Source organism: Trachypithecus francoisi, unplaced genomic scaffold, assembly GCF_009764315.1.
Source record: "Trachypithecus francoisi isolate TF-2019V2 unplaced genomic scaffold, Tfra_2.0 Lachesis_group18, whole genome shotgun sequence".
Classification (NCBI taxonomy): Eukaryota; Metazoa; Chordata; class Mammalia; order Primates; family Cercopithecidae; genus Trachypithecus; species Trachypithecus francoisi.
The window spans coordinates 36,133,499-36,142,808 of NW_022681463.1; positions in this window are offsets into that span (position 1 = coordinate 36,133,499).

Consider the following 9,310-nt stretch of genomic DNA (forward strand, 5'->3'; position numbering starts at 1 on the left):
TTCAAACATTCATTAGGCAGATGTGTATTGAGAACCTGCCAGGTGGCAGGCACTGTGCAAGGATCTGTGGTTGAAGAAATGACCAGGACAGAACACTGGTATAGCTTAAGTCTAGCAGAAATGTGATCAATGTTGCAACTGGAAAAGATTATTTGCAGGGACCTCACATAGTCACCACGAGCCAAGTGAAGCTTAGCAAATTTGCCAGCCCAAACAGAGCTAGACAGGGATGGTGCCCGGGCATGGAGAACAGGAAGGTCTGAGTGACAAGAGACCACAGTTTGTTAGGGTAACTGAAAGAAGTTCAGTGTACCTGGAGAGTGAGAGAGGGAAAGTGTTGAGTGAAGAGGCTAGAAAGGTCAACATTAACCATAAGCCTCAGAACCCTATCAAGGGATTTGGATTTTATCCTAAGGGCATTGGGAAATCATTAAAAGATTTGAAACAGGAGAGTATGTAATGAGATTTCTAGGGGTTTTGTTTATTCTATTTCCTTTGTCTGGTTGCAATGTGGAGTATGCATTTGGGAAAGGAATAAGGCAAGGAAACCAGATGTAATACTCCTGAGGTCAGATGGTTGTGATCAGGCTTCGTATTATTATAAATGGGGTTGGAGAGACATGGAAGGGAGCAATTTTTGTAAAACATAGATCTGATCATGTCATTCCCATAATCAAAACTCTTTAAGCCTTTTCCATTGTACTTAGGATAAAATTTCAGAATTCTTAACACGGTTTAAGGAGCTCTTTGTGTTCTGGCCCCATTCCACACTCACCCTCTCTGTTCTTTACAGGTACCAAGCTCTTGGGACAGGAGGAAGATCATTCATAACCTACCTAAAAACTTTGTATGAGATAAAATTGTTTGGTTCACTGCTTTATTCCAAAAGCAATGAGTGAATGAAGTCTGTGGTTTAAGACGTATTTACGAATCCAACAGAATTTGGAGGGGAGATGAACAAAGGTTTCTGACTTGAATAACTGGGTGGTTTGGGGAATAGTTTAGAAAAGAGACAGAAAAGATGGTTCAATATAGCTTATGTTGAATTTGACATGCTGCAAGGTACCCAAGAGAAGATGTTAAATGGGCAATTGGATACAAGTACTTAACATGTACCAGATTCTGTTAGGTCCTTTCACATGTATTTTCTCACTTAATTAACTAAAGACAAATGTAGATAGAAACAATTAACTATATGACCTAATTTTTTAAAGTACTTTCTATACTATGTTGATGCAGATTATGAATATTCCCATACCCATTTATCTGGGGAAATGAGCAATTTATCATGGAGGAATTTAAAAACTGTTTAAAAACTGATTTGAAACATTTCATTTCTAAAGTATCCCTATAGCACAGTTATGGGAAGACTTAAAGAAACAAAAACAAGTACACATGATTGGGTGAATATTTCATTCCCATGGAGCAATTTTAGCCTGTCCTGTTCTTTTGCATGAGTAATCATGGGGCCCAGCTTATTTTAAATCAGCCCAGTTAAAGAAGAAAATATCCTATCAGTCCTACATCCAACAAGACTCATTACTCCATATCACTTTCTAAATCAGTTTATTCAGGAGTTCCCTCTTCCTGCTTTTGGCAAAGTATTAAAAGCCAAGTATGTGGAGTATTTCTTCTTCTTAGTTTATATATTTTATACATTTTTGTTTCTAGATTCAACTTTATGTATTGAGGATGCAGTTCCACTGCATCCTTCAAACCTTCAGATTCTAAGCCCATCAGCAATAGAACTAAGCACTTGCACTTGACTCCATCATATTTTAGAACAGTGCTTCTCAAAGTGTGGTCTGTAGCCAAGCACATTGGAATCAACAGGGCTGCTTTCTTAAAACACATACTTGGGTCCTTAACCCCAGATCCACAAAGTCATCATTTCTCAAAATGGGGAAAGCTCAAGAATCTGCATTTTTAAATAGCTGCCCAGGTGACATTTATACACACTAAAGTTTGAAAATTTGGATAATTAAAAACCATGCAAGGCAGCTAATTCTCATTACACACCTTGCCACCAATAATGGCTATGAGCTACCTTCTCACAGAAGTAATATACCAGAACAACAAATACATTAAATGAAGGTTTGAATTCAAGTAAAAACAAGAGGCTGCTTGAACACTCTGAATCAGACTCCATGAGAGACGTTTTAAAAAGCTTTTATTTACCAACTGGTGCCACTACAGTAATTGCTGGAAAACTGAGTTACAGGTATTTTACATGGAACTACTAAATACCAGATTAGTATTCACTGATTACAAAAAAATAAGCTAATTGAACGTAAACATAACCAAAGGGGAATGCTTCACATTTAAGATGTTTTATTGAGAATAGGGAAGATACACATTACAAAATGATTCCTAGGTTATGAGGTTTTAATTTTTAGATTTTGTTGTTGATTTTGTTTGTTTGCCTTTCAATGAAGTTTCCTAACATGTATGGCAGAATTGATTGACTGAATTAAACTCAATTATTGCCCACAAACCTTTATTCAATGTCTTTATTGTTACTCGTAGAAAAATTGTGTGTATAATATATATAATTTTTAATACTCAATTCCAAATAGGGATATTACAGTTTGGTTAAAACTTTTGTTTTCCAAGACAAATAAATACTGTTATTTGAAAGATGCTAGGCAAATGGAAGTATATGTGACTAGATTTCTGCTTAAGTGTCTAGTCTGTACTTTTTAAATTTGTAAAAGAGAAGGAAAAAATCATTTCTGTGAATATTTTTATTCACAAAGCTGCAGTCTTTTTTATTCAGATCCTAAAAGGTTAATTTTAAGTGCTTTTCTTTTGCAAAAGGAGTAGAAAATTCTATTATCCATCAATTAAACATAGGTAAGAAGTAACAGACAGCGAACAGAAGAGAGATACATATTATGCATGCAAGGAAAATTAAAACTCGGGATGTTGAGGGGCGGGGTGTGCTTTGATGTACAAAAGAACCATTGTTAATGTGGGACAAAACCTCCCCAGTATGGAACAGAGATAAAAAGAAGGGAGTTTCTAGCAGATCAAGGTCAACAGAGATATGTGAATAACATAAATGCTATTAATCTAGTACCAAATGAATCACAGGAGTTCAGCAGGGTATGCTTATGTGGCAGAGTTCATGGCAGGAGTTTTTTATGTCACTTTGTATTAGATAATGAACATATTCATCAGGATTCCTAAATACCATCCAAACTGGCATAGAAGAAGCTTTAAGGAGCTTGAGAGAACAAATCAAAGCACTAGATCTGAGGCTCGGAAAGGTAATAGGGATGTTCAAACAGTGCAGCGAGTTTAGATACTTGCCGGCATCCATACAATCTCACTCTGCAGGAAATGGCGTGAGAAAGGATTTCTTAGTTGGAAGACTAGCAGCTGATTATGTATAATGTCATCTCACTCATTATGTCCTAGTTTTATAGTTGGAAAAGATGCAGACAGTATTACCTTAAAAGAGTGTATGCTGGAAAACATGAAATTCTTTTCCTCTTATGACTCATTTAAAATACAAAATGAACTGCTTCTCCTTTCTTCAGATAAACTATAAAATTGCTAATTAAGTATCATCCTCTTTTCTCAGATTCTGCCCAACTGTTTCAGACCCCTTTGATCTAAATCTTATTTAAGTATACAAGACTTAAGTCAGATTTAAGTCTTATTTAAGTCATTAGACTTAAATAAGTCATATGTGTATATATAATTAACACATATTAGTAATATGTACTAATATTTTATACATATAATTTATATATAATACTAGTATGTGTATATATACACACACATACATACACACACATGCACATCATTCTAGGCACATGCCTTTTAAAAGCACAATTATGAGGAATTGAAAAAAGAACTGAGAAGAAAACAGAACACTACTAGCTGGTAATCCAACAGAAAATAAAAAAGGAAGAAATCAAAGAAAGAAAAGAGAGAAAGTAAAAGTAAGAATTTAAGGATAAGTTTTTCAAAAGTAGACTACAAAGTAATACTGTTTTCAATAGTAGGTTACATTTCCATCTATCCAATGAGGCGCAGAAGCTTATATAAATATATCAAAAACTCTAAGAACAGGTATCCCAGGTTGGCCCATGAATGACATCTTAATTTGAATGTCGGCAACATGTAATGAGTTCCTATCATTTCAACTTCAATCATTTTTTAAAATATTAAGTGCCTTGAATGTACTAGGTATTGAGGATCCTGTAGTGAATAAGGCAGACACGATTCCTGCCCTCATAAAGCTTATTGTTTTAAGACTGCTGTTGGTGGTTACAGTAGGTTGAAAAGTGTAACTCAAAAGGTCATGTCCACTCAGAACCTCAGAATGTGACCTTATTTGGGAATACTGGTCTTTGTCAATATAACTAGCTAAGGATCTTGATTAAGTCACCCTGGATTTAGGGCCCTAAATCCAATGACTTGTGTCCTTGTAAGAAGAGCAGACACAGAGAAACACACAGAGAATAGGTCAACTGGAAGGTGGAGGCAGAAATTGGCGTGATGTCTCTATAATCCAAGGAAGGCCAAGGATTGCCAGCAGCTGCCAGAGGCTAAGAGAAAGACCTGGGATAGTTTTTCCTTAGAGGCCCCAGAAGGAAACAATATTTTCAACACCTTGATTTACTTTCTGGCCTCTAGAGCTGTGAGAGAATCCATTTCTGTTTTTTTAAGACACGATGGTAATTTGTTATGGCAATGGTTCATGGTAATTTGTTACGGCAGCCCTAGGAAACTAATACAGTAGTGAACAGAGTTAATACAAAAATGACTACCCACACTGAAGTCGGCCTTATCACAGTGCCACTGCGCACGGGCATGGCCTGTCAAAAACAAAGATGCAGATGTGGCATGGTCTTTAACAAAATCCTCAAAAAAGAAATCAAAGAATGAGGAATGGATTCACTAATAGTTGCAGAGGCTCTTAGTGTTGGAAGGGACTTTGAGACCAACTAGAGTCATCCTGTTCAGTTGACAGCAGAAGAAACTGAAATGAGTTGTCTCTTGGCTTCCTCTCCCCTTTGCCTCAGGAGAGATGCAGATGGTCTGTCTTATCTCCAGCAGGAAATCTCCATCTGGCTGGCACCCTAAGTGATTCAGCTGGATTCCCAGGGAGGGGGAATTTCTCATGAGTAAGATGGTAACCACAAAATTCATTATTCCAGTTATTCTAGAGCATCTACTCTGTAAGTCACAATGGTAGAAGCAAGAAATACAAACTCCTATTTGTTAGAAACACATACACAATCCCAAATATAACCCCCCTACATTTAAATTATAAGTAAAGTCAGAACAAGTATATTTTTGATTCCTTGGGTTAAAACTAAAGGTTGGAAACAAGGCAGAGAAGAAAGGAAACTTGCCTTTGTCTTTTCTGGTTTCTATAATAGAATACCTTAGACTGGGTGGCTTACAAACAACGGAAATTCATTTCTCACAGTTCTGGATGGAGGGAAGTCTAAGAACAAGGTGTTAGCAGGTGTGGAGTCTGGAGAGGTCTCACTTCCTCACCAGACACCAAATCTGTCTGGCGATGGCAGATGGCAGTCTTCACACGTGTCCTCACATAGTGGAAAGGTAAGAAGGATCTCTCTGGATCTCTTTTATAAGGAAATTAATCCCACTAAGGGATTAGTTATGATCTCTAATTAGTTATGAGTGCTCCGATCTCATGACCTAATCACCTCCCAAAGGCCTCGCCTCCTAATGCCATCACTTTGGGAGTTAGGATTTCAACATAGGAATTTGGGCAGGGGGCAGGGGGAGGACATAATCATTCAGTCTATTGCAAAACTATAAAACATTTCCAACTGTGGTAATTAAAACAAGGGAAAGACTTTGCTTTCTGACTTATAGCAGAGCAATGCTTCTACTAGTCTTAGAAAAACTGGAAAAGAAAGACAACAAACACAAACACACAACCCTATTTAATGGCATTGAACTATAAAAGTAGTCAAACTTCAGGGGTAAAGATCCTTGATTTCCTTGTTTATTCTTTCAGAAGAAAAAATTAAGCTTAAGTAGAGAGACTGAGAAGCTGAGCAAAGCTTTTAGCAACCCCATGGGGCTGGAGAAACAGAAATTGAAGTTCGAGACTATCAAGAGTCCCATGTTGAGAGGAACCAAGATTCTAGAGAGAAAGAGAATAACTTTGATATTCAAGCTACTATTCCTCTGGAGACAGTCATCCATTTCTTTGTGGCTTAACCCAAGAGGGAGACAAGCTGATCCAAGAAGTGCTTGCTAGGTGGCTGAAAAACTGAGCAGAGCTATTGGCAATCTCAGTGTGCTAGGGGGATTTTTTTTGTTTTTTAGATGGAGTCTCCTTCTGTAACCCAGGCTGTAGTGCAGTGGCACGATCTTGGCTCACTGCAACTTCCACCTCCTGGGTTCAAGGGAGTCTCCTACCTCAGCCTCCTGAGTAGCTGGGATTACAGGTGCGCACCACCATGCCCTGCTAATTTTTTTGTATTTTTAGTAAAGACAAAGTTTCACCATGTTAGCCAGTCTGGTCTTGAACTCTTGACCTCAGGTGATCCACCTGCCTTGGCCTCCCAAAGTGTTGGGATTACACGCATGAGCCACTACGCCTAGCCAGGGGATTTTTTTAAATGGCATTCAGGGACTTGTCAGGTGGAGGTGCTCAATGGTATTATTAGTCCGTTTACAGGCTGCTGATAAAGACATACACAAAACGGGGTAATTTATAATAAAAAAAAAAAAAAGATGTTTCGTGGACTCACAGTTCCACGTGGCTGGGGAGTTCTCACAATGATGGCAGAAGATGAAAGGTACATGTTATATGGTGGCAGGCAAGAGAGAAATGAGAGCCAAACATAAGGGAAAACCCCTTAAAAGATCATCAGATCTCATGAGACGTATTCACTACCAAGATAACAGTATGGGGGAAACTGCCCCAACGATTCAATTATCTCCCACCAGGTCCCTCTCACAACACATGGGAATTATGAGAGCTACAATTCAAGGTGAGATTTGGGTGGGGACACAGCCAAACCCTATCGTCAAGTAAACAAACCAGGGTTTTTGAGACTTTCTACACCCTAGACATAGGGTGAACCCAAGGTAGTCAGAGCCTTAAAGACAGGCATAGCCTCAAATGCCTTGCTCCCTAATTAGATGAATGTGATCTGCTGATATACTAACAGTCTCCCAGAAGATAAATAACATTCTTTCTGAAGAAACAGATCACCATCTAGACCCTCTACCATTTCCACACATAATGTCCAGACTCCCATGAAAGATTATCAGATATATCCAGATAGACAATTAAGAAACAAACCAGACTCTGTAGTAAATCAGATATTGAAATAATCAGACACAAACTTTAAAACAAGGGCAAATTCCACCCCCGCCCCCAACCACAAATAGTTTATAAAGGATCATAGATGAATTCGTAACACATGAAACTGGAAGGGGACCTGGCTAGAAATCTTGGTAACTCAGGAATGAACTCCTTGTTAACTCCTCTGAAGGCTGTTGTTCTAAGTGAGTAGTCCTTGTTTAACAAGAGGGAACTTTGACTATTGCCCACAGGTTCATTTCTTTACTACCTAGTGATTGTTCATGAAGTCAGGACCTCTCAAAATTCTCAGAGTCTGGAATTATTGAACAGTACACAGTACTTGAATTTTTTTTATATATTTTTATATTTTTTTTTATTTTTGAGACGGAGTCTTGCTCTGTCACCCAGGCTGGAGTGCAGTGATGCAATCTTGGCTCACTACAACCTCCAGCTCCTGAGTTCAAGCGATTCTTCTGCCTCAGCCTCCCAAGTAGCTGGGACTACAGGCCCACACCACCATGCCTGGCTAATTTTTGTATTTTTAGTAGAGACCAGGTTTCACCATATTGTCCAGGCTGGTCTCAAACTCCTGACCTTGTGATCTGCCCACCTCGACCTCCCAAAGTGCTGGGATTACAGTTATGACCCACCACACCCAACAAGTACATGAATTTTTTAATGGTAAAGCTGAATTGTGTGAGAGGATGGGAAATTTAGGACAGATGTGGTAGGTGAATAATAAGGGCTCGGAATATCAACATTGTGTTTCCTATGAGTTACAGTGGAGGTCAGACGCCACCACAGACTGTGGGAAGAAAGTAAATGGATTTCCCTCATATTGATTTAATCAATAGTCCTTTATTTTTATTCATCAGAGGATAAGAGAGAAAATGGGACAGGGGGCTCTGAAAATTGTAATTCCCTGTCCTATCTTCTGCCCCCACACTCATTAAGCCACAAATTGAAAATTAATAAAATTAAGACAAGTCTCCCCATTACCTGATTCAGTTTACTTTTTTTTGTCTTTTCTTGCTTGCTTTTCTTTCCCTGGTTTTCGCCATAGACACTGCATTTTGTGCTCTTCCCTGAAGATGTCCGAAAAGCTATGCACACTCTTCTCTCTTCCCCAAAGTCCTGGCATGGAACTCTCCCTGAGGTAAGAGTTTCTGGGACCAAGATCAGCACAGAGGAAACGGGACAGGGTGGGGGGCACTCAGCCTCCTCCCCTGGCATCATTAAGAACTTTCAGAATAAGGGAAGAGCTCTAACCCTGACAAGTTCCTGCATGGGGAAATGGGGAATGAACCACTCACTCGGCTGTAACAGGGCAGCTTTGCTCTGGGTACCACATTTGTGCAATGTGTGTATTTCTAGGCTGAAAACAAAAGAGTTTTTTACCTTCTCAATCCTTTCCCATAATTACCTTTAGTGGTGAAGCAGTTAATGCAGTATTCCTCCTCTTGGCTAAAAGTTTTCATTTTTTGTTGGCACTATTTTACCCCTGGAGACAATAGCAGATTGTTTCTGGTGTGTGCAGAAGATCTTGTTCTGGCAGGCAGGCTTCCAGTCAACAAGCTTAACATCCTCTGCAAAGAACGTGTGAGTGTCTTGTTCAAACCTGACTTACAAGTAACTTTTATAAAGACAGTCATCCTAATCACAACCTGCCGTGGTGTTAGAAGCTGGCACAAAACCGAAACCAAAAATACGCTCAAGAGAGTCTGAGGTAGAAGTAAACCCAAAAGGGTAGGAGAAGGAGACTATTAATGAAATCCTTGGGTCAAAATGCTTCTGACCTCAGACTCTCTTCATAGCACCCGATTAGAAAAAGCTTTTCTTTTTCTCATACCTCTGACCTGGTTAACAGCCTTCAAACATCTATATTGGGTAATCTTAACCGCAGCAATCACCCCAGATTGGGAGTGTACCAGGCAGAAAGGGAAGGAATTTAAAGCAACGCAGGAATCCTTACTGTCTGGGCCTAACTGTCTGTCCCCAAGG